Source organism: Hyaena hyaena, unplaced genomic scaffold (assembly GCF_003009895.1).
Source record: "Hyaena hyaena isolate Hyena2069 unplaced genomic scaffold, ASM300989v1 scaffold_619, whole genome shotgun sequence".
Lineage (NCBI taxonomy): Eukaryota > Metazoa > Chordata > Mammalia > Carnivora > Hyaenidae > Hyaena > Hyaena hyaena.
The window spans coordinates 942,318-968,753 of NW_024081252.1; the positions used below are offsets into that span (position 1 = coordinate 942,318).

General features: G+C 44.8%; 1 protein-coding gene across 1 annotated transcript in view; it reads right to left on the bottom strand.

Moving 5' to 3' along the window:
• Positions 1-26,436, bottom strand: part of GALNT10 (polypeptide N-acetylgalactosaminyltransferase 10) — a 218,290-nt gene that overhangs the window by 125,253 nt on the left and 66,601 nt on the right. The window lies entirely within an intron of this gene.

Here is a 26,436-nt window from a genome sequence, read left to right on the forward strand (position 1 = left end):
ACACTAAAAGAAAAAAACAAACAAAAACCAGATGAATTAGGTTTGGTAATAGATTTTATTTAACCCAATATACTCTGTCTAAAATATTATCACGGGGCAGGGGGGAACTAAGTTTGGATTCCGGTGTGTATTTTATACTTGTGTTCATCTTAATTCAGACCTTCCCAGGTGCTCAGTAACCACAGGTGGTTCGTGGCTACATATTGGACGAGGCAAGTAAGTGAATCTTAGATCAGGCCTGGAGAAAGGGCCCCAGGAATTCACTTCCACCTGGGAGAACTGGGAAAATTTCACAGACCTGAAGGCATTTGGGCTAAGCGTCAGGTAAGCAGAAATGAGAGGCAGGGCATAGACTTCCAGGTGTGGTGGAGAGTGGCAGAGCTGAGCCGGGCCTGAGGAGCTCTGAACACAGGAGTAAAGGCGAGGTCTTCTACGGTCCCCAGAAGAGCCCAGTCCTAACGAGGGTGAACATTTGGCCATTGTGTGCGGAGTGGATGAACAAGCAATTGGATGGCTGACAGCAAATGGGAAAATACAGCAGCCACTGGACAGCAGCCCTTGGGGACCAGGCTCTGGAGGCACGGACTGTGTCTGGGAGATGAGCCCATCCTGGTGTGCCCATTAGGAAGTGTTTCCCTAATTAAAGGAGTTGCATGCCACTGTCTGAGGTCATCAGAGGGCATCAGACACTTCCCCATGCCAACAGTCAAATCTAAACACTTGGCTCCAGGGCTCAGTTAGAACCTTCCCCAGGTAACACTGTGCTGCACGGCTGTTTAAATATCTTCCTGTGTTCACAAAAATGAGAATGGCTTCCACATCACCTTGCCCATTAAAAATCCTGCAGACATGTTCTCGCCCCTGTGGCATGCAGGGGCCAACAGTCCTATTTCCTATGTAATTAGCTATGAAGACCCGCAGCATGTGACATGCTGCAACATTAGCACTAACAAGAAGCCACCAGGATAAAATCATCCTCAAGACAATTTTTTAAGTCTCTGGCTGATCCTCATGTTAGCAGATTTTCCACAACAGCTCAGTATCCTTACATCAGCTCTAATGATAATAACCATCCTTTGCATTCCCTCTCCAACAGACCTCTCTGAGTTGCAAGAAGAGAATTCTGAAAGTTAGCATGCCAGACGTGTTGGTCAGAGAGGGAAAGGAAACTATGAAAACTAAGGCCACGTTCTCGGGGCTCTCAGAAAACAGTGAAGCTGCAGGCCCTTCAGCAAGTTTCCACTGCATCCAGCTACGTTTCCACAGGAGACATTGAACGCTGCTTTAGGACGAGGGGTTCTGAGAGGACGAGCTTGGACCCCTTTGAACCATGCCAGCAATGCACCTGTTTTCTGTACCGGAATTCCACATGGGATTTCACTTTAAAAAGGTCCTCTGCTAAAAACACATCGATAATCAATCTCCCAACAAAAGAACAAATGTATGTGGAAACTGATCAGGGCCACTTCCCTGTTTTGCAGAGCAGCCAAGCCTTGGCATGGGTCAGGCACCTGCCCAAGAAATACTCCATCACTGAAATGTCAAGAGGGATAGGTCAAGGGCTGTTTAGCACTCTCTTCTCCAGCCCTCCCTCCCACATCCTTTTCTTTCTCCTGCTACCCAAAGACTGGGAACTTCAGACTGCTCAGCTCACTGGTGGAACCAAGAGGCTCTGCAGACAGAGACTACCTTAATGGCAGACACCCATCTAAAGAGGTTCTCAAAGTGTGAACAGCACTGCCCCAGCTGGGAGCTTGTGAGAAACGTTAATTCTTGGGCCCTGCCCCAGTCCTCCTGAGTTAGAAACTCTAGGGGTGAGGCCTTAAGATCTATGTTTTAACAAGTCCTCCGGGGTGCCTGGGTAGCTCAGTCAGTTAAGCGTCTGACTCTTCATTTCAGTTCAGGTCACGATCTCACAGCTTCGTGGGTTCGAGCTCTGCGGTATGCTCTGTGCTGGCAGCATGGAGCCTGCTTGGGATTCTCTGTCTCCCTCTCTCTCTGCCCCTCCCTCACTCATGCTGTCTCTGTCTCTCTCAAAAATAAATAAATAAACTTACACACACATGCAAGTCCTCCAAGAGGTCCTGAGGCATGCTTAAGTTTAAGAACTACTGGTCTCGAATAAGGAGGCCACAATCCTGCCTGCTCTGAGCTGCTCAGACCAAACCTGGGCTCTAGTATCCAAGCTGAACAGAGATTTATCATCAAAGGTCACAAAAACCTTAGGTATGGTCGCTGACAAAAACAATCTGGTGGCTTCTGAGGCTTTGTTTTGTTTTTGCTTTGTTTTTGTTTGTGTGTGTGTGTGTATTTTTTTAATTGCCAGTGTAGGGGGAAAGGGAGATATTCTATTGTTTTATCAACATTTTTGGCTTCTCTTGAAAACTCAAAAGACATGTCAATGTTCAGACTGAGTTCCCTCAGCTCCTCAGCAAAGCTGAGCCACCAGAGCTGCCCTGCTTAGGCGAGGCAAGCCTCTCCAGTTTGCCGCAGTCCCTGACATTCCTTACTGCTTTTCATCTGTTTCCTATCTCTCATTTGTGTCACTTGCCTGGCCGTAGCAAGTCTGCAATATGCTGCAATATACAATATACAGTATTGTATAGTATACAATACACAATGCTGCAATTAGAAACTGTGCTATAGGAGGACTAGGAGACAAGAAGCCATGAGGGACACAGAAGGGGTTTTCTTGTTCTCTGAGGTCCTAAGGGTAGAATGTATGACAATGGCAGAGGTTATTCAATGACTGAGGGCTTAGCTTCAAATGCAGGAGAAATTCAAAACTTGGATCCGTACTAGGATGAAATAGGACCAGCTAGAAGGAAGATATTAGAGGAGGCCAGGAATAGGATACTTGGAAGTTCAGCAGGATGTGAAAGAGGGGAATCAAGGCTGGGTTGGGGCTAGTGCTTCTCAAAATGAAATCAGCAGGGGCGCCTGGGTGGCTCAGTCAGTTGAGCGTCTGACTCTTGATTTCGGCTCAGGTCATGATCTCATAGTTTGTGAGACTGAGTCCCATGCTGGGTTCTGTGCTGACAGTGTGGAGCCTAAATGGGATTCTCTCTCTCCCTCTCTCTCTCAAAAAAAATTAATGTGCAGTGTGATCACAGAGCAGGGGTGGGAGATTGTGGTAAACACCGAGTCTGATATGGGGCCTGAGACTCTGCACATCTAACGAGCTCCCAGGTGATGCTGATGCTGGTGGTTCATGAAGGACACTTTGGGTAGCAAGGGCCAGGTGGCCCTTGAAGGACACGTCAAGAGTCTAAAATTCCCTGAAAGGCTCTGTTTCCTCCATCTGTTCATAAAAATCTTCTTCGACATTGGAAACATGGCACGGGATTGAATTGCCCAGCTGTGACCTCATGGAAGTAGGCTCCTTGAATCTTGTTCTCAGAATGAACAGTGAATTGCTGAACTGACCGGGTGGAGAGTTAAGGTTCCAAAATTCTGGGAGTTTCACATCCTCAGCTTCTATCACCTGCACTGCCTTGCTTTCATGATGTCTGCCCCTCTGGAATGCTCTGTGGACAGGATCTATGCCGTTCGGGTCGTCCCATCAGCCCTTTCACCTCCCTAGACAAATAGGATGTCAGAGCCTACAGACACAGGGAGTTCTACATGCCTAAGCACATAGTTATAGAGGGTCCTCAAATATCCAAGCTAAGCAGATGCTCAGAATCAATTAGTCCACTCCTCCCCCATCTTACAGATGGGGAAGCTGAGGCCCAAAGAGGCCAAGCTACCCAACCAAGGCCACATAAGCAGGCAGAGGATAAGAACCATATTCTCTGACTCCCAGGCTAGTCTTCAGTGAAGAGAGCCCTTGCAGTGTGACCTTGGACAAGGTACAGAAGCCACAAGCACCCTAATTTTCCCACCTGGAAAATGGAGACAGCACTATCTACCCAAAAGGTACATTCAGATGAAGTGAGTAAATCACGAAAATAGGATGTCTCCCAAGCATTCCAGAGCTTCCACATAAACTGTGGATATCAACTCCTTTAGAATTTTAAGAACCTACTACTGTAAACTGACATCCTCTCATCAAATCACCTTGATACAGAACTCAAGGTTTGCTATTAACTGATTTACAATTAATAGGTCTGAGCTTTTGGTAAGAGAAAATTTGGGTTCCAATCCTAAAATCACAGAGTTTTCAGTGCTCAGAGGGCGCTTTTTTTATAGAATTTTTAAATTTTTTAAAATTTATTTCAGAGAGAGAGAGAGAGAGAGAGAGAGACAGTGTGAGCAGGGGAAGGTCAGAGAGAGAGAGGGAGATACAGAATCTGAAACAGGCTCCAGGCTCTGAGCTGTCAGCACAGAGCCTGACGTGGGGCTCGAACCCATGAACCATGAGATCATGACCCGAGCCGAGGTCGGACGCTTAACCTAAAGAGCCACCCAGGAGCCCCAGAGGGCGCTTTTAATCCTATCCACAAACCTTAACAAAAGTTGTGGTCAATTTCAAGTGGTTCAGGACTCTCTGAGGTCCATCCATGGAAACCCCATAGATAGATCATCCAAACTATCACCAAATACTTATCAAGACCCACCCTGTGCCAGGCACTGGGGATACAGGTAGCACAACACAAATCCTGTGTAAGTGTCAATGGGGGTTTACAGCCCCATCAGTCTCTCTTAAAGGATGGTTCTTGGGAGATGTGGGCCTTCATTATAGATGTAATTTCCTGGCCCCACCCTGAACCTATTATATCAAAGTACTTGGGGGGAGGAAGCCAAGATGTGTTTTTATTTATTTTATTGGTTTTTTTTTTTTTTTTTTTGAGAGACAGAGAGTGAAAAATAGCAAGGGAGCACAGGTGGGGGAGGTGGGCAGAGAGGGAGAAAGTCAGAGAGAGAGAGAGAGAGAGAGAGAGAGAGAGAGAATCTTGAGCAGGCTCCATGCTCAGCATAAAGCCCAAAGCAGAGCTCAATCCCACAATCCTGGAATCACAACCTGAGCCGAAATCAAGAGTTGGACATTCAATTGACTGATCCACCCACATGCATGATGTGTTTTTAAACACAATCTCCAAGTGATTCTGATTCACAATAAAGCTGAAAAACCCACTTGTCTAAAAACCCAGCTGCCTCAATTTACAGATATGAAATCTGAGGCTAACAGAATAGAACAGATGTTCTTTAAATTCCATAGCTTGCCAGCACCAATCTGGGTGTTCTCTCCCTGGGACAGACCGTGAGCCTCTTGAAAGTAGGGGCATCGCTTGTTTTGGTTCATCGGTATGCATTCCTAGGCCAAAACCTGGTCCATCTTAGGCCCTCAGTAAATACCAGCCGAATGACTGAACGCCTGCTCATCAATGGGGCAGGCAGTCTAGTTTAATGACTCAGAGCATTTTAGTTCCAGTGGTGGAAAAACCTGGGTTTCACTTCCAGAGTAGGTGGACCCCAATTTCCTTGACTGATAAATAGGGAAAACTAACATAACAACCATAACCTGTGGGTTGTTGGGGAGAATGAACTGAGCTAATCAATACAGAGCATCTATCTGAGTGTCTGGCATAAGTCAGGCCTTCTCAGTAAAGGGGGCCTAGTAATACATTATTTTTAGAGAAAACTTATCATCCGGTGTTCATGATAGCCACATTTGGGGGAACCGAAGAGGGCAGGAATCAAATAATAAAACTGTAAGCTCTGCAGAAACAACCTATGTAACACCAGAGCCGATGCAAGTGGCCACTGCTGATAACGGGACTTAGAGTCTCCTCATTTACAGGAGGGCAGGGGCCCAGGTGGAAATTCTCTGGAAAAGAAGAAAGTTCCTAGTTAAGCACGGCATTCTGCAATCGAAACAAAGGTCAGAGGACCTTTAGCGACAAGAAAGGCATGGATGGCACCTCTCAAAAGACAGCAATTCCTCTGCAATGGCAATCACTTAATATGATGCAAGCAAGCATATCCGGCTTTTCAATCCAGAGATAACTGTAAGTTTCTTTAATTCTACAGACTCAAACATTTGTCTATGAAAACTGTGATTGTTTCCCTTTAGTCACCATCTTTTGCCCTTGGTTTCCAGGGGTCCTTTTGCCACAGGAAGCAAAGGGGTTGGGAGGGAGAGTGGAGAGGTGAGGGTGAGCCTGTGGAGGAGGCTGGCAGAATTAACGTGGCAATCCCATTAAACGATAAATTGGAAATGGATCTTGACTGGCCACTCTAAATAACCGCTTCTGGTATCTGCATGCTTTTGCTTAACATTCCACGGAAAGAATTGATTCGTGTTCAAACAGCCACACACTCACACACACAGATGGAATTTTAATCTTTTGTTTAATCTATTAACAATAGATTAAACTATTTAGCGTGGCCAGCACCCTTTGGAGGGGAGAGAGAAAGGTGGGGAAGCAAGCCAACTGCGTTCTGCCCAAAAAGAAAGGTCTGTCAAAGTGCAGACTCTAATCCCAACATCACAGACTCTGCGACTCTCAGCTGGTGAGTGTCTTCAAAATACGGAAAACAGGCTATGTGCTCTAAAATGCCAATGCCCAAAGTCATATCGAGCAGGTCATCTGCTGCATCTGGGGTCTGAGGACATATTACAGACCAGATTCTGCTGCAAATTTCACATGACTTCTCCCCCCAACCTTCCTTTCAACTAACCCTATGAAGGCGCTGGAATGATTTTGCTTTGAGGTTTGAATGACTCTGTATAATTCCAAACCTTTGTTTATCTGCTAAGTAGATTATTCCAATAACCTTCACACGCACACAGCAAAGCATTCTCCTCAAGGTTGCCTGCAAGGTTATACTTCAAAAAGGGCCAGGTACAGCTTAATTCACTGAAAGCATAAAGTTACTTTAAGCAAGGGAGTTTGGACAGTTGGATAAATGTACTTCCTTTATGAGTTTTGAGGACATAAGCTGGATTGGTTTTATTTACTCATTCATCCAACAAAGAAGGATGACTTTGTTAATAAACCGAGGACCTACTATGTCCAAAGAACAGTGGGGGAGACAAAGATAAATAAGATAGTCCCTGGACTCAACAAATAGCATTGATATGTGACAAGTGTATAAGAAAGGAAAAAACACACAATACTAATATAAGAGCCCTGAAAGTTGTACATATAAATTCTATATGTATTTACAAGAGACAAAGATTAAATTCTACCTGGGACAATCAGGCAAAGATTCTTACAGAAGCAGAGTCTTTGAAGTTGCCAGAAAGAATAGGTAGGATTTTGACAGGTAGCAATGGTGGGGTGGGGAGAGAGGGTCAGAATCCAGTTGGAGGGAAAGCATGCACAAAGAAATGCGCTTCATGAAGTAAGGGACATTTTTACTTAACAGCAAGGAGCGTGACTTGGCTGGAGTGAACAGGTTACAAAAAAGAGTCATGAGCCATGAGGCCAGGAAGTCTGGACCAGACTCTGAGCACCTTAAACTGGAGCTGTTCAGCAGGTGGGAGCCAGAGAAGGTCTCTGAGCAAGGAACAGGCTGGAGTAGAGCTCCAAGAATAAAATATTACTACCTATCCACTTGGAATTAATCTCAGAAGCCTCCTCTTCCTGGGAGAGACGGTACAAGAAAGACAATCTTGTTTTCACTCAAAGGAAATGTTCCCTCTTTCTGGCCGAGGACCACTCTCATTCCGGCATTCCCAGGGTCAGACTTCTATAGGGCTGACCTTATGCCAACCGCTATCTGGTAGGCTGCTGTTCGCTGACAACCTACATTTCACCATAACCAGTATAAAGCTGTATGAGACAACAATGAAACGTAGAGGGCACTGTTTATGAGGGGATGAAGACACAAGAGCCCAGTGATTACGAGACTGCCGGAGTCTGCTGTTCCATGCGGCAACTGTCCCTTTTCCTAGCTCCGGTAACTCCGCGCTCTTGATGCCAGGAGGTTGGAACCTGAAATCTAGAAGGGGCCCCATTTCCTAAGAGGGCAAGGTCATTCATAGACAGGAGCGACTGTTTAAAAAGGCTCATCCTGGGGGCTCCTGGGTGGCTCAGTAGGTTAAGCGTCCAACTTCAGCTCAGGTCATGATCTCATGGTTCATGGGTTCAAGCCCCATATCGGGCTCTGTGCTAACAGCCAGCTAAGAGTTTGGAGCCTGCTTCGGATTCTTTGTCTCCCTCTCTCTCTGACCCTCCCCTGCTAATGCTGCCTCTCTCTCTCTCTCTCAGAAATAAATAAAAAACATTTAAAAAATTTTAATAAAAAAAATAAAAAATAAAATAAGAAGGCTGATCCTGTACTTTCAAGGGCAGATCCACCTGTCCCACTCACCCTTTGTTTTGTATAGATGACTCCAGAAAAGGTCATTTGCTACTTAAGGTGTGAAAGCTCATTAAGAGACTTTTTCAACAGCAGAGAGAAAAATAGCCAAGACATTTGTAATGTCTATTATCTAAAGGGCAAATGGAATCTTTAGTAACTTCTTTCTTCCATTCTAAAAGAATGACATCAGCTGGTACTGTTTTCTTCAGAGGAAGTTTCCAAATGTTTTATCACTTGGTATGGGGAGGGGGGAGGGGCGGGGAAACAATAATCCATAATATGATAATGTTCATTGAGTCTCTCACCCACCCACCCATACATCCATCTCTCCATCCATCCATCTACTTAAATGTTTAATGAGTATAAGCACATGCTAGGCTCTGTGCTAGGTGTCCAGGGTATTGGTAAGCAAGACAGATGAAGACCCTGCTCTCATAGAGCTACAGTACTGTGTGTGGTAGGGGGGGAAATACACTTTAATCCAGAACCACAAATGAATTGGAACAGCTACAGTGGTATGTGCATAAAAAAAAAAAAGTACATGGTGCAAAAAGAGTCCCTTTCTTTCAGATCAGATCAGGAGGGTCCGATGTCATCAGCAAGGTTAAGAGAAGCCTCCCTGAAGAAACAGAGGGAGTATGGATAGGAGTTAATTCACCAGAAAGAGAAAAACAGAACATTCCTGAAAGAGGGAAAAGCAAGGCTGTGCAAAGGCCCTGTGGTAGGGAAATATGAAACACAGGCGGGACTAAAAGAACAGCATTGTGTGTGGCACACAGAGGAGGGAAAGGCTGATGGGGATGAGAGGTGGGCAGTGGAGAAGAGATCAGGAGACCAAGAAGGGTAGAACTAAGGGAGGAGGCTCTCACAGCATATACGTGTAGGCAGAGATGATGCCAGCATGGGCTAGGAAGACAGAGGTGGGGATGCACAGGGGCATATATATATATATATATATATTTTTTAACAGTCACAAGGGTTCCATAGGTCTGTAGTCAAGAAATGCAGACAGAACTCTGACACCTTGGTGATAGTTTATCTTTAAGATCCATAAGCCCAAAGTCCTGTGGAGCTGCAGGTGGGGCTGACCCAGTGTCTGAGCTCAGGTCTCCCCTGGCCTAGCCTGGTATTTGTCCCATTACATGTTACTTTCAAGACTGAACCCTGTTCCTGGATAGCCAGTCACAAAATCAGACCCTAACAGAACTGTATCATATGTATAGTAACCTTCAGGAATTGCATGACACATGGTCAAAGGAAAAGGGAAACAAATTGTAACTGGGGAGGCTGGCGACCCTCCCGTCCCCACACTCAGTGAGTCTGTGCCATGGATGGTGTCCTAGAGGCCAAGTAGTCCCCAGCCTCTGGCACTTCGGTGTTGAGTGAGCCTTCTCTTGGAAGACAAGGACTTTCACTACCTCAGAAGGCACCGTGATGACTTCAACCAAGGAAACAGTCATCAGTGTTAACGCCAGGGGAAAAAACCTAAAACCTCCCTAAACTGGACTTATGAGAAGTGGTTTGTCATTATATGTCAAGGGTGATTCTGATTTTATGTTATTTCCTCCTAAAGTGGCTACTTTATTATAACCTAACCCTTTCGTAAGATGAGACCTAACTACATTTTTATTGTCATTATAGCCACTTTGAAGATGACAAAACTGAGGCTTGGGGAGAAAATCAACAGGAAAGTGCTTTGCAAACTGCCAACCACCCCATGAGCATAATCATCACAGCTAATGGTTCCTTCCACACACATCTGCCCACTCCTTCCCATGTCTCAGAACATAGTCCGTTCTCAAGAAAGAAAAACTCGCTGGAGTGAATCACACTTCCACGCCTGGTTCACAAGGGGTCTTGAAAATCTCACTCTAACCAATAAGCTATCAACCACAGGAAAGCCTCCAAAGAGTGTTCTCAGAGGCTCGGGGGAGGGAGCGGAACAGAAGATCACACTGCACTGCTCTGCAGAGCAGATGTGGATGCGTACGGAGGAAGGCAGGCAAAACGCACAGCTGCATACAAGGCAAGTTCTAAGCTTTCAGGGGTGGAAAAATGGCTGCAAACATATCCTATGAGTCTCCTACTTGGGGAATTAGACACCAAGCAATTCAGTAGTTGCTCTATTTATAGTACTAATTACAGTCAGGATCCCCTATACTCTGAAGACAGCAAAACAAAGTATAACAGCACCTGCTTTGGAGTCAGAAACACCTAGGCTTGTGTCACAGTTCTGCTTCCTAGTTGTGTGACCTGAGGCAGGTTACGTTGCTTTCCCCAAACCTTGGTTCCACAAGTATGAAATGGGGGATATGAATAGTATCTGACACACAGGTTGCTGTGAGGATTACATGAGCTACAGCCAATAAAGGTCTTAGCAGAGTTTAGTATTTAGGAAGCACTAAAAATCATGGCTACCATTAATAGTTATTATTTGAACAGTACTCTGCAATCGACAAAACATTTTTATATATGCCATCCTATTTCTTCACTACAATCACACCAGGATGAAGGCAGCATCACCAACCTATCATAATGTTCTTCCCTGTGGATCCCAGACTTTGAGAATCTTCTCAGTATCGTGCTCCAAGCAGCCCACCACAGTCAGCCAGCAAAGACCAAAGGACAGGACCTATCTGCCACGCCAGCTTTGAGCTGGAAGGGTGAATTCCCAAATACACCTGTTAGGGTATGAGCCACTGGCTGATTTTTACCATCTCAGATCTTCAGACTGGCTGACTGTTCACTGTTTGCAAAGGTCCCTCAAGGCAGTGAGGAGGGAGAAGTGGGGAAAGGAGATGACTGATGGCCATTCCCTCTACTGCTGCCCTCCCCTCCCCTGCAACTGCCAAGGCCTTCTCATGTGCCATGCCTCGGAGTCACAGAATCTAAATGCTGAATAGGAGCTGAGGTACTGTCTCCTCTGATGGCCGACTGGACCCAGGAACCCTGTCTTTACCATAACACATGGATGGTCCCTGAGACTGACTTGAGCACTTAGGGGAGTGCCTCCATACAGATGGCTATATTTACGAGAAAATTCTTTTGGGTTCTTAGCTCCTTGGGCTCCTTCTTGGCCCGAAAGGAAAGTCTCTGATGGGCTATGATCCTGGCCTCTTCCACCTGCCGGCTTGGAACCTCTAAACTCTTCTCCATTTTGGTGGGAACCAAAAAGGTCTCTGAACCTCTTTGAGCAGCATTCCTACTTCCCCCACCCCTACCCTTGTTCTCACTCTGGTATTCTTGTTCTTACATACTGGTCTCTTAAAGACATACGGTGCCCGAGGCAGGACACGTGAGGTGTAGCCACAGCAGCACACAAGATGATGTTCTGAGAACACACTACTTTGTTATGCAAGTAGACACTCCCTATAGGAAGGAAGAAATCCCAACTCTCAGGCAGGCCTTCCCTGACCTCCTTGACTAAATCGTAACCTCTAAGTGTGCCCTGACAGCATCCTTACTGCTCTTTCTGTACATTCATTTGGGTGATTATTTCATTATTGCCTGCCTCTCCTCAAACTGTGAGCTCCATGAGGGTAGGAGATAGTAATTTTTGCTAAATGAATGAATGAATAAGCAGAGACATCTTTTGTTTTTTTTTCTAGATAAAGGAAGGTCATCCATGATTACACATGTCTACTATAGTCCCAAAGGATTAATACCAAAAAGGGATTCTAAGGATTAATGTTATCCTCTGACTAAAAGGTTTCAGGTCAACTTAATGGGCTCCAAAACTAAAGAGAGCTGGCTTACCTGAATCCTAAAGTGATTTCTAAAAGATGCAAGAGACTAAACTCTTCTTATTCTTTCATTTTAAACTGCTTCCTTTCTGGATCCCTAACATTAAAGTTTGTGCAGAAAGAGCTTTATGCTCCCCAGGAGCTATTCTCTTTTTTCTGTCACAATAATAGGAATTTTAGCTGGGAGTATGACTTCTCAGAATGCAGGTGATATTTCTCAGACATCCTTGCAGCTAGTTATGGCCTGACTAGGTCATTTTCTGATGCGATACGAGTGCATGTGTTGTGTGGCATTCCCTGGAAACCACCTGAAGAAACCTTCATTCCTTCTATCTGGCTACCTAAAATGCAAGCACCACCATGATCATGAGATAGAGGTACACCTCCTAGAGATGGTGAGAATACTGGTGGGAAGGAGCCCTAGATTCCTGAAGATTTCATGGATTGGCACGGTCACACCAACCCTGGACTGAAAATCTCCAGACCTTCTTCTCTTGAGGACTGAAAACCCAAGAAATCACTTCATGTGAGCGTAAGGGCCCTGAAGAAGGATCCAGAAGACCTAGATTTCAGACTTCTGGCTCTACAGTTATGAAGAGTGGGACAGTAGGCAGGTCCCTTGTATTTCTAGATCTTCATTCTTTGACTGTACAATGAAGGTCAAAATAGTACCTGTCCACAACATGGTTATGTAAAAAATGCTAAGGAATCTACAAAAAGATAGTAGAACTACTGAGTTCAGCAATGTCACAGGATACGAGGTTGAGAAATGAAAATCAAATTGCACTGCTAAATACCAGAAATGAAACACCGGAAATAGAAATAAAACATACCATTTACAATGGCATCAAAAATATGAAACATTTGGGGCGCCTGGGTGGCTCAGTTGGTTAAGCGTTCGACTTCGGCTCAGGTCATGATCTCATGGTTTGTGGGTTTGAGCCCCACATCGGGCTCTGTGCTGACAGCTAGCTCAGAGCCTGGAGCCTGCTTCAGATACTGTGTCTCCCTCTCTCTCTGACCCTCCCCTGCTCACACTGTCTCTCTCTCAGAAATAAATAAAACATTTAAAAATTTTTTTTTAAAAATATGAAACATTTGAGGGATCAATTTCACAAAAATATGCAAGAGCTAAATACCGAAAATTACAGAATGCTGATGAAAGAAATCAAAGCTCTAAATAAATGGAGAGATACATCATGTTTATGAATCAGAGGACTCGAGGGGCTCCTGGGTGGCTCAGTCAGTTAAACATCTGACTTCGGCTCAGGTCATGACCTCACGGTTCATGGGTTCGAGCCCCGTGTCGGGCTCTGTGCTGACAGCTAGCTCAGAGCCTGGAGCCTGCTTCAGATTCTGTGTCTCCCTCTCTCTCTGCCCCTCCCCTGCTCATAGTGTCTCTCTCTCAGAAATAAATAAAAAACATTAAAAATTTTTTTAAATAAATAAATAAATTAGAGGACTCAACATTGTTAGGATGTCAATTCTCTATCTGTGGACTCAATGGAATCTTTGTAGAAATAGAAATGCAAGGGACCTAGAAAAAGAGGAACAGTTGGAATGCTTAATATCCACTAATTTCAAGGCCTGCTCTAGGGCTATAGTGACCAAGAGAGTGTGGTACTTCAGTAAGGAAAGACATGTAATCAATGGGAACTGAATAGAGAATCCAGAAATACCATCAGTTGATTCTGAACAGAGATGCTAAGGAAACTCCGTGGAAAAGGATAATCTTTTATACAAATGGTGTTGGAACTAGGTATCAATATGCCTAAATATAAACCTCAATCCTTACCTCAAAGTATACACAAAAATTAACTTGAAATGGATCATTGACTTAACTGTAAGAGCCAAAACTATAAATTGTGTACAAGGAAGTATGTGAGCAAACTTTAGTAATCTTGGTTTAGGTGATAGTCTCTTAAAGAGGATACAAACAGCACAAAATATGCATACATTGGAATTCATTACAATTAAAAGCCTTTGCTCTTCAAAGGGCAAGTAATGGACTAAGAGAATATATTTGCAAAACATATATTTGATGAAGGACTTTTATGCAGAATGCATATAGCATATGTTATAGCTCAACATCATTAGTCATTAGGGAAATGCAAATCAAAACTACCATGAGAATAGCCAAATTATGGAAAGATCCCAAATGTCCACTAACTGATGACTGGATTAAGAAGATGTGGTGTGTACACACACAGACACACACAAAGACACACACAGACACACACACACACAATGGAATACTACTCAGTGATGAACAAGAATGAAATCTTGCCATTTGCAACAATGTGGATGGAACTGGAGGGTATTATACTAAGTGAAATAAGTCAGTCAGAGAAAGACAGATATATGATTTCACTCATATGTGGAATCTGAGAAAGTTAACGGATGATCATAGGGGAAGGGTACGAAAAATAAGATAAAAACAGAGAGGGAGGCAAACCACAAGAGACTCTTAAATACAGAGAACAAACTGAGGGTTGATGAGGAGGTGTGGTGGAGGGGGTAGTGAAAATGGGTGATGGGCATTAAGGAAGGCACTTGTTGGGATGAGCAATGGGTGTTACATTTAAGTGATGAATCACTGGAATCAACTCCTAAAGCCAAGACTACACTGTATATTAGCTAACTTGAGAATTAAAAAACAAAACAAAAAGACAAAAAAAAACCTACCATGAGATACCACTTTACAGCTATTCAGACCGTGATAATTTTTAAAAACGGAAAATAACAAATGTTGGCAAGGATGTGGAGAAAATGGAACCCCTGTACAACTTGGAGATTGTATGGAGAGAATGCAAAATAGCACAGCCACTGTGGAAAGCAGGTTGGTGGTGGCTTCTCAAAAGGTTAAACATAGAAATATCCAGATGACCCAGTAATTACACTCCTAGGTACAGATCTAAAAGCACTGAAAATAAGGACTTGCACAGATTTTTTTTTAATGTTTTATTTATTTCTAGGAGAGAGAGAGAGACAGCGTGAGCAGGGGAGGGTCAGAGAGAGAGGGAGTCACAGACTCTGAAACAGGCTCCAGGCTCTGAGCTGGCTGTCAGCACAGAGCCCGATGCGGGGCTCGAACCCACGAACCGCGAGATCATGACTTTAGCGAAAGTCAGACGCTTAACCGACTAAGCCACCCAGGCGCCCCTGCACAGGTTTTTTTAAATGTTTATTTATTTTTGAGAGAGAGACAGATAGAGTGCGAGTGGAGGAGGGGCAGACAGAAAGGGAGACAAAGAATCCGAAGCAGGCTCCAGGCTCTGAGCTGTCAGTGCAGAGCCTGACACAGGGCTCAAACCACTAACTGTGAGATCATGACCCGAGCCAAAGTTGACTGACTAAGCCACCCAGGCGCACCCGCCCCCTCACATAGGTATTTTTATGCCAATGTCCACTGCAGCTTTATTCACATACCCAAAAAGGAGAATGAATCAACTGTTCCTTAACAGACAAAGGGATAAACAAAACATAGTACAGACATACAACAGAATATTATTCAGCCATAAAAAGGAATGAAATTTTGATATATGCTACAATATGGATGGATCTTGAAAATATTATGCTTAATGAAATAAGCCAGACACAAACGGATGCATATTATATGATTCCACTTACACGAGGCATATAGAATAGGGAAGCTCATACACACAGAAAGCAGAATAGAGGTTAACAGGGGGAAGTGGGGAGTTAATGCTTAGTGGGGAGTCATTATTGTTGGGGATCATGAGAAATGTTTTTTGAGTACAGCATTAATGGTTACACAACACTGTGATGTCTTTAATGCCACTGAAATATACTCTTACAAATGGTTAAAATGATAAATATTATGTTATGTATCTTTTACCACACTAAAAAGAGACACCTTGGGCCTTCCTTCTCCCTCATCTCCCACCAAAAGCTAATTCTTCCAATCTTCAACCCTTACATACTCTAATGCTCCCTTGGAAATTCACAGTGGATGTTAACATATTTAGGCTCTGTAAAGTCCCACAGAACAGAGAGCTACCTTTGTTTCATCCAGCATTTCACAAATTTATTTGAAGTTCCCCCACCCACCCACCCCCACCTGCTCACAAATAATTAGCATCCTGGGGAACTCAGGGACCTTGTTTTGAAATGCTATGCTGATGACAAGGTTTATGAGGAAGAACACAACACGATTCCTCCCCTCTGCAATGTACAGTCAGTTTTTTGGTTTTTACTTTGTTTTTTTGTTTGTTGGTTGATTGGTTGGTTGGTTTTTACTTCGAAGCACGTAGACGTAGAACAACTACGTGAAGATTTCAAGCTGACATACTGACACAGAAGGAGGGAAATAAAGTTTATGATAATGTAAGATTCTCTAAAATAAACCTTCAGTCACCTACTGAGGCATCTGTCATCCGTGTCTACTAACTAACCCTTCCGTTCATCCATCTATCCATCCATCCGATAGACATTAATTGTGCAACTACTATTTGTTGGGCCCAGGTTAGGTGCTTCGGGGACTATGATACACAAAGGACACAGCTTCTGTCTATGGCAGAGCCAGATTTGAGATCACTTCATTCTAAAAAAAATTGCAACTAGGATGTAGAAGAACAGCCATGACTTATTCTAGCATAACTGTTCTGGAAACAGCTCTGCAGAGGGCACTGGGGATGGACACTGAAGGATGAACAATACATGGGCTGGGGAGGCACTGAGAAAGCAGAGGTGGTAAGGTTGTCCAGGAATGTTCCTCACACAGAAGAGTACAGGCTTTAAAAGCCTGGCTTTTATAACGCTGGTTAATGGATCACTTTACATTCTGTGAATGGTTTCTCACATGTAACTTTCTCCAAAAATCTCCAGTTAGCTTGAGAAACAGTGCATTTGAAGTTGGAACAGAGGCTCTTGTTTTTCCTTGAGAGAACTTGGGCAGATTTCTTAGAGTGACGTGGTAGACTGAAAAAGTGGCCCCAATCTTCCACCCCCTCCCTGTACCCATGTCCTCTGCAATGGGACTCTGAGGCTCCTCTCATTTAAGAGGTGAAGTCTTTTGCCCCACCTCCTGAATCACGGCCAGCATCGTGACCTGCTTTGGCTAAAAGAAGGAGGCAGAAGTGACAGTATATCAAGTGTGAACCTAAGCCTCAAGAGATTTGCACCCTTCCTACCCCTGGTTTTTATTCTTCTCTCCACCCACCAGGGAACAAGCCCAGGCTAGTGCACTAGAGAGATGTGAGGGGCAAGTGGAAAAGGAGACACGTGGAGGAGAGCTGAGGTCATCCTAGACTGAGAGCCAACCCCCAAAGATGCACGTGCCCAGCCCGCCCACAGCTAGCCAGAGACGCGTGACACAGCACAGCCAAGACCAGGGAAGCCACACAACTGATCGGAAGACCTGTAAGGGTTAATACGTGGTTACTGTTTGAAGTCTCTCACTGATCTTTGAGGCGGTGTTTTTAATGCATTGTTTGTGTAACAAAGAAGCGATAAAATGACCTCTGAGAGGGTTCAGTTCAGCTCTGTGTTTACAACCAAAGGTGTCAACACAGAAACACAACTGTTGGAATCCTGTCCTCCTGCCTCAATTTTTTTTTTTTTTTTTTTTTTTTAAGATCCAAATCAGGGGCAGCTGGGTGGCTCAGCTGGCTAAGCACTGACTCTTGATTTTAGCTCAGGTCATGATCCCAGGGTCCTGGGATCAGGCTCCATGTCAGTCTCTGCGTTGAGCATGGAGCCTATTTGAGACTCTCTCTCCCTCTGGCCCTCCCCAACATGCTTTCCCTCTCAAAAGAAAAAAATGTTAAAAAAAAAAAAAAAAAGATCCAAATCACACCTGTCTTCTAACACTCAATTTAAATACCAGATCCTCAAATACCATATTCTAATTCTATTCCCTTTCACTTAAATAATAATTTCCTCCCACTAACTTCTCACTGTGCTCTCTACCCCTCTCTTTTTGGAAGTTAGCCCTGAAGGTTTCCAATTATAACCATCTGTATACATATCATTCTTTTCTAGTGGACTCTAAACCAGTGCTTTCAAGCTATCTGTGATGAAGAACCACTTTGTTTTAATTTCTAATTCATTGTGAACCAAACCATCTGTGGTAGGCAGAATTCTAAGAATGCCCCCCAATGACCCTAACTCTGTTACTCTCCTCTCCCACTGAGTGTAGGTGGGGCCTGTGGATAGATGAGATGTTACTGCTCTGATTACACTGTGGTACAGGCCAAAGGGCATTATCCAGGTTGACACAATCCAACCACTCAAAAAAGCAGAAAGTTTCCTCCATCTGGCAGCCTAAGAAGTCAAAATGATTCAAAGAGTGAGAAGGATTTGATGTGGCATCACCGGCTTTGAAGATCGATGGACCATGTGTGGATGGCCTCCAGGAGGAGAGAGCAACCCTGAGCTGACAGCCAGCAAGGAAATGGGGACCCAGATCCTACAATCACCTGCCAACAACCTGAATGAGTCTGGAGGTGAATTCTCTCTCATAGCCTCCAGAAAAGAGCCTGGACTGGCGAACACCTTGACTGTGACCTTGTGAGACCCTGAGCAGAGAACCCAGCTAACAATAAACTAATAAATGTATATTGTTTTAAGCCACAGAGTGTGGTAATTGTTGCAAAACAAGGCTAATGCACCCCTGTATAGTGTGGCAGATTATATATTCCAAAAGTGTTTATAACATCAGGTCCCGTGTATTCTTCTAAAACCTTTCTACAAGCCCATTAGGAAGAGGTGTAATCTAGGTTTCCTCTCTCTGAAGACGGGCAGACCTTTGTGAATATCTCAACTGACACAGCCTGGCAGAAGAGACACAATGTGACTACTGAGACTAGGGTGTGAAAGTTCTATGTACTTCTGCCTTGTTCTCATGGAATTCAGCCAAGATGCTATGAAGAAGTTATCTTCCTCTCCCTGTGAAGAGACTGACATGGAAAGGAGCTGACAGCCAACACCAAATGGCCACCCACGTGAGTGAGCCAGCCCAGAGGCAGACCCTCTGGCCTTAGCAGAGGCACCCCAGCAGGCACCGTGTGGATCAGAGATGAGCTGTTCTGCCCAGCCGGGCACAAATTGTAGATCTATGAGCAAATAAAACCCTGTTGTTGGAGTAAGCCACTGTGTTGGGACAGGTTGTTAAACAGCAATGGTAACTGGAATGAGTGTGCAGCTTGCACCACATGTAATTCACCATATAAGTTCAATAGCATGTGAATGATCTATATCTACTCAACAAGATACATCCACTGAGCATGTGCTTGGCTGTAACAGCAATGTCAAATTGCCATAAACATTTCCAAACGCTTGTCTTCTGTATTTATCTCGTGGTGAACTGGCACCATTCTTCAGACTACACTTTGAGAGGCATGGCCGCCACACACCTCCTGGCCAAACCCATTCTTATTCACCTCTGCATCCTCCCAAATGCCTGTTAGAATTCCTGGCAATGGGAGGAATTCAGTAAATGTTTATGGACTGAACAGAACACCTAAAGAAAGTCAAGGCTGAAAGCTCAACTCTCATTTTATGGATGGCAATGTGACATTCCAGAGAAATCTATATTCGGAGACATGGGATGAGCTACTTATTTTAATATAGACTTTGCCAACCCAACTGCCTAATCTAGGCTTCGCCAATGTGTAAAGAGGGTTGGCCAGGTGTAAAATAATATAGAAGGCTGGTGAAAAGGCAGGCATATGCATGCCCGTGTAAGGCAGGGGTAGGGGCAGCCACCAGCTGACTGTCACCAAGTGAGGGCAAGTGAAGACAGATGGTCAGTTTCCAGAAAGAAACTGGAGAATTCAAGTTTCCTAGACACTATTTCTTAATTTTTAATATAATATCTCGATAAACAGGTTTACACACTTGATTTTGTCCAGCAGACCACCAACCTGCAATTCCTGAGCACCTCTAATTTAAAGGTAAGAAAACTATGGTCCTGAGAGGTTATAGATTTAACAAGAAGAGGTGGCAAGATCATTTCTGACTTGCCCAGGAATTCAGTAATGGTGATGACTGACTGGTACTACCACCGCTCACTGAACATCTACTTCACTGAACACCTTCACTGAACACCTACTATGGGCAAGGCACTAGGCCAAGCTCTTGGCTCGACTGAGACTGTAATCTCATTTAATCCTTTCAACAGTCCTAGAAAGTAGGCACCAGTATTTCCTCTTTTTACAAATTCAGCCAGAGACTCAGACAAGCTACGTAACTTGCCAAAAGTATAGTGTAAGGAGGCAGTGGGTCTGAGTTCAAACCACATTTTTACAAGGTGAACAGGTCTTCTTACCATCCCTTCAGCATCCTGCCCATTGAAGCTCCCAGGCACGGTTTTACCTGGAACGGCTACAAAATCTACCCTTTAACATCTATCATTTCAAGCCAGCAGAAGCCACCCAAGGGTGACCTATTTCCTGTCCCCCAGAGTCTGAGTGATGCTGAGCCTAGGCGCTGTTCCTCTTTCCCAAATGCCGACTCCGCAGAGGGGGCAGACTGTGTCTGCGGCTAGAGCAGTAAAAGCAGAAGCTTGTGCCACAGGGTCAGGATGCCCCGGCTTCCTTTCCTAACAGGAATGGAGAGGTGGGAGGGGTCTGGGGAGGATCGGTTATAGACCTGTCATTTTCAAACTATGTTCAATGGATTCCCTTGGAGATGCTGCAGCTGGGAGCTGGGGGTAGGGGCGTCCTGACAAGAGGGGCTCCGATTTCTTCTTTGTCATATGTTCACTAGGCTTTCAAGTAAGATTATATGACAAGTATTCCACTGCTAAAAAAAAGAAAAAAAAATTGAAAACCAATCATCTAAGCCAACCCCTTCACTGCATTTTTTAAAGACAGACCCTGTAATTTGGTTTGCAATTATAACAATAATAAAGGCACATAGTGAAAGATTTTAGAAGTCAAAAGAGTATACAACAGGGGCGCCTGGGTGGCTTAGTCGGTTAAGCGTCCGACTTTCGCTTAGGTCATGATCTCACGGTTCGTGGGTTCGAGCCCCGCATCGGGCTCTGTGCTGACTGCCAGCTCAGAGCCTGGAGCCTGTTTCGGTCTGTGACTCCCTCTCTCTCTGACCCTCCCCTGCTCACGCTGTCTCTCTCTCTCCTAGAAATAAAACATTAAAAAAAAAAAAAAAGAGTATACAACAAAAAATATAAATCTCTCTCTTCTCCCAACCCCTAGTCTAACTCCTTAGAGGTAGCCACTATTAACAGTTTTTTGAGTATTCCTTCCAGAATTTTTAATAAGGAAACTGAGCTCCTTAGGTTGGCTTATTGGAGCTTATTCAGCCAAGGCTATGTATAAGACATTATGCTCCTGGCATCTCTCTCTCTCCCTTTCTAACTGGCAGAAGCCTCAAATGTTCCAGTAGATTGCAAACTCTCTCTCCAATCCACCTGTAGCTTCAGAAAACCATATACTATGCATCTTTTGGCCTCACTCAGGAAAATTTCATGTCTTTTTCATGTAACCATGTTTCCCCATGGTCTTTGTTTCACATGGTAGAAAAACAACCAGAATCCCATTCTCAACTGGCCAGTGTTCAAGCCAGGAGTTTCTAGCAACTGGAAAGTGTATGTTCAGCAAGAGGTCTGAGCCAACAGCTAGGAACTCAGACTCGAACCAAAATCCTCAAAGTTGGAGAAGGGGCAACATCTCTCTCAGGGTACACTTCCAGCCTCCCCACCAGTCTCCTGGCCCTCGCGCTACAGCCCCCAATTCCTCACCTTCTTGCCTGTTTCTGATGCCTTGTTCTCCTACATCCATCTGCAGCCCCTCTTCCTACCTGCCTTCTATTCTGCACCCATCTGCAGACTGAACCCGTTTTCTTCCTGGTAGTAAAGAGTATGTAAGTATACTCTGAGCCTCTTTCTCTCCTAGAGAAGACCCCAGAGGGCCGGTATTTATTAGGCTTCCCATTTGCCTGGCTGTGCTAGGCAATTTACAGGCGTTATTCTCACAACAAGCCTCGAAGGTGTCCCATTTGACTAGGAAGCTGGCATAGGAATGCAGAGCTGGCTGATCCAAGGCTCAGGAAGGGCTTGTTGGAATTCCTACAGCTGGAGAGTTGTCTTTGGCCCTGACGTCTCTGATGTCACGTCTGCCCATTACACTGCCCACATCATGTTTCAGAAGGGGAACAAACACCCACAGTACCCCCTGCCCCGGGGGTAACTTAGTAACTTCCCTACCCCCTGTTGTTCAACAGCCCAGCCATTTCTCACAGCTCTTGAAGTGGACTCTGAGCGTAAGAGACGGCTGTAGACCTGCAAAAAAATTAATCCCACGTTACTTGTCAGCAGAGGTGCAGACTCCCTGCCGTTGCCTAGGTTACGTGCCTGGAGCTTAAGCCACTGCCAATCACTCCCTTATTTACCTTAATTAACCAGACTGGCGTGGCTCCCTCTGGAGGGGGGCTTGGCCCTCCCCACTGCCCCCAGATAAACAAGGGAGTTGGGGAGACCTCCTTTTGTGAAATGACTTAAGTACCGCAGACAGGCCGCCTTGGAGGCTGGCGTGGGTGGGAAGAACACCACAGAGGGGCCACCTGGAACCGAGGTGGAAAAAGAGAGGTTCCCTGTCAGTGGTGTTCACTTGCCCAGGAATTTTGACTGGCACTCAGAAGGCATATATACGCTGCCAGGCAGGGCATAATTGTAAGTTGTATTATTCAGACTAATCAAAGGGAAGGCGTGAGACCTGAGAAAATAGCTGTCTCATATGTGAAAGGGCCCCATTTCATTTTTTTACGCTTTTAAAAATTACACAAGAAGGAGGCAGTGGAGGGGGTAAGCCACTCAGTCTTCATACTGCAGAGGACGTATTTCCCAAGAAACCCACTACATCGGCTGACCTGAACAGGAATGTGGACGGGACCTGCATTTCTGGCTCTTAACCGTCTCCCCTCTTGGTGTGTGTTTTAGTTTCCTAAGGGAGTCACGGGCGACCAGACATGTGGCACTTACTGGGTCAGTGTCTGAAAGAGGTCAGGGCTCAAAGAACACAAAATTTATAGATCTATTAACTTCAGCCCCCTTGCCAGATAGAAATGGATGCATAAGACAGACAGATATACCCACAAAAGCCCTGGGACTTGGAAAGCTTGAATGCAGCAAAATTATCTACAGAATGTTAAGCCACACACTGATCCCTATTTGCTGTACATGTAGCCACACCCTCATTTACAGGATTTAAATATCTGTCCAGGTTAGTGTTTCCCCAATCATGTCATCAGCACAAGCTGTCTCTCTCTCTCTCTCTCTAAGGCACAGAAGTGAGCAACCCAAGCTGCTCCCAGTAGGTGAATCCTGACAGGCTATGTGATGGCCCATACGCTCTGACTTCACATGTGACCCTGAGCATAGCATGTAATGACCAGGCCTCAGTTTCTTCATCTGAAGAAGGGGTAGGATAACGCCTGCCCAGGTGACTGCATCAGCTGTATGGAGGCTCAAAGGAGACCACGTGTATATATGAAAGCCTTCTGTGACTATGAAAGGACCGACATGTGGGACGGGTCACCACTACCTTCTGAACCCATGAAGCCACTGGTCCCCCGCTGTTTAGCTGAGGAGGTGGAAATCACTCTGCCCATCCGCTTCCTGTCTGTAAAAAGTCTGCTGAGTCTGTGGGTCCGGGCCACCTTCAGCCTGGCCCTGCCCTCATTCTTAGGCAAAATGATGCTTGGTTATGCTGTCACACGACTAGACTGGAGCCTGATCAAAGCCTGGCATGAGGAAGACACTCTATCCCGTTCCAACTTCAGGATTCGCCACAGAAAAACTGACGGATGAGTGGATGAAGGCTGAAGAATGGGGAACACAGCATCTCTGTCAGGCAGGAGAGATCCGGTGTTGAGCCAGAGAGCTCACCTTTCTGTCCTGGGTCCAGGCTGCTTTTTCTGTCCTTCTGATTCCACACAGAAGAGGAAGCACATCATAATGGACTGAGTGGCTCTGGCACCTTACAGATCCTGCTTTCAGACCACCAAATAAATCAGTAGGGTGGTTGTTGTTGTTGTTGTTGTTGTTGTTGTGTGTGTGTGTGTGTGTTAAATTATGTATTCATGGAATCCAACATGAGAGCCGATATGGTTGGGATGTAATATAAAAGTTTCCGGAAAGGAACAGTAACAGCTAACATTTATTGAGCTTAGTAATTTTTTAAGCCCCTGCTTTAAAAAGCCTTCAATGACTTCCCATTGCTCTTAAGAAGAAACCCAACTCCTTCACATTCTCACGAGGTCCTACATGGCCTAGCCAATGCCCACCACTCCAGCCCACCCTGCACCATGTTCCTCGTGATCTCAGAGCTCTGGCCACTTTCCTGAGTTCTTCGAAGGCACCCCACTTTTTCCTCTCATAGGGTCTCTGCACACACTGTTTCCTCAAAAACACTTGTCACACTCTCTTCCCATCCACTAAGTTATTAACTTCACATCTCAACTCAGATGTCACTTCTGCTGAGAAGCCCTCCCTGACTTCTCAGTCAAGGCTTCTGGCCAACACAGAACTCTTATTCTTGAGAGCATTAAATTAGTAAATAGACCTAGGGTGCCTGGGTGGCTCAGTCAGTTAAGTGTTGGCTTTGTCTCAGGTCATGATCTCATGGCTCATGAGTCTGAGCCCCACATCAGGCTCTGTGCTGACAGCTCAGAGCCAGGAGCCTGCTTCAGAGTCTGTGTCTCCCTCGCTCTCTGTTCCTCCCCGACTCCCACTCTGTCTTTCCTTCTCTCTCTCTCTCAAAAGTGAATAAACATTTTTAAAAAGGTTAGTTAGGAGACCTTTATTTAGAGTGATTATTTAATGAATGCATATCTTTGCCTGCACTAGAAGTTCCAGAAGAGAAGGGCAGGGGCAGCACTGGTTCTGGTGCACCTAGCGTCTAGCAGACACAGAGGTGCTCAAAAACTGTTAGCTGAATAAACTGAATGGATGAATGGGTGCGCCCTGTGTGCTAGTCCCCGGAACAATTCCCTCTCAAAGCATTATCTCATTTATCCTCAAAACAGCCGTCTGAGGTGGGTACGATTATCTTCCCCAAGTTGCAGACAGTAGCTAAAATTGTTACAGTACAAGGCTGTGGCAACTTGCCCAGGACCGCAGACAGAGCAAGTGGTAAAGCCAGGACTAGAACCCAGATCTGTCTGGCTCCAACACTTGTACTCTTTACTCTGCAAAACTTGCTCCCAGCCAGGCAGTAGAGGTCATCTCAAATATGTTCCCTTTGTTTTAGAGTATAAACTCTGCCAGTGGGTGAGCACAGGGAAGGGAGAATTTTCTTTTTTTCTACCATGTGGATCTGAGCCACAAAAAGACGAGACATCTCAGATTCTTCATGTTTCCCGAAATGAATTTTAGCTAAGTTCCCTGGGAACCTCTCAATAATTCCATCTACCACCTCTCCTGTCTGGAGTGCTCTGGAGACCTATGCCAGAGTGTAATTTGTAAATGAGAAATAAATCTCTGTGAGTTACAACACTGACATTTCAGGGTTGATCTGCTATACCACCTACATTACCAATAAGAATGCAAATCCAAAACCACACACCAACATGATTCCTTGAGTAGTTTTCCTGGATGGAACTTAATGTTCTTTGGTCACCTTTATGAACTTAAGGATGTTCTAAACTGCTCCTGAAATGTACAAGCTGTTTGTCCAAATGTGTCTGCTCTACTGTCCCTTCCCCTTGGATGTTGGCATCTGATTCTCTCTAATACAAAGGTGCTGTCTAGTCTGAAGGCGAAGCCGTCCCTCTAGTAAGGAGTGAAGTGCTTGAACGTTATTTGGTTAACCTCTTAGCCCCTCCTGGCGGGGAGTGGGGGCGGTTAACTTTACAAGTGGACTTGCAGGAGTCTGAAGCTCCAGGAGTTGAGTAGCCCTGTGAAACTAAAGCATTCAGTGGACCGCAATGTTGTGCTGCTCCCAACATCTGAAATGACCTCATGGGTGAATGGCTTAGGAATACCTGTTGCCTCACAGGACGCTTGGCTTCATTTGCTTCGGAGGTGGAGTCTGATAACTGCATTAGAGCACATAGCATCTGACCTTACTAATAACTGCTCAAGCTACAAACTTGCTGAAAGTCACCATGTTTTAAGCAATTATTTGGCTCTGTGAAAAAATGTTAATTTCATGCTTTGTAAACACATCTTTTGTAAAAGACCAACTTGCCTATAAAAATTGCTTTTGGCATCTCCAAGATAATCTTTAGGAGAAAGAAAAAGTGAAAAAAAATGGGGGTCTCTACTTAATTAGTTTCTACAACCTTCTTTCACAGGAGCTTTTTTTTTTTTTTTTTTTTTTTAATGACGAAAGAGAGGTGATCGGAAAGGTCAGCAGGAGTCAGAGAAAGACCCAAATCAATGAAGACTAACTTCTAAGGATGCTAAAGCCCTTGAAGGTGCCCTGTGTCCCCCTAGGTGGAGGGAGTTTGAGAAGCC